The sequence below is a fragment of the Fukomys damarensis genome, unplaced genomic scaffold, assembly GCF_012274545.1.
Source record: "Fukomys damarensis isolate Sample0158 unplaced genomic scaffold, DMR_v1.0_HiC HiC_scaffold_28, whole genome shotgun sequence".
Lineage (NCBI taxonomy): Eukaryota > Metazoa > Chordata > Mammalia > Rodentia > Bathyergidae > Fukomys > Fukomys damarensis.
The window spans coordinates 4440690-4440936 of record NW_022900940.1 but is presented as its reverse complement, the minus strand read 5'-3'; positions in this window follow the sequence as shown (position 1 = coordinate 4440936).

The following is a 247-nucleotide window of genomic DNA, read 5'->3' as shown; positions in this document are numbered from 1 at the left end:
GCATTTCCACGACTGGGAAATGATTCACTTGCATAGTTACCAGCTTCCCTTATCAATAATTCCCATCCATAGCCATAGACTGTTTTGCTCTTTTCTTTCTGTTAAATATTTGACTTTTCTTCATCCTCCCTCCTTCCTCCCTAATCCTTTTGTTCAATTCTCTCTCTCTCCCTCCCTCCCTCTCTCTCTCTCTCTCTCTCTCTCTCTCTCTCTCTCTCTCTCTCTCTCTCTGTCCCGTGTGGTGCTC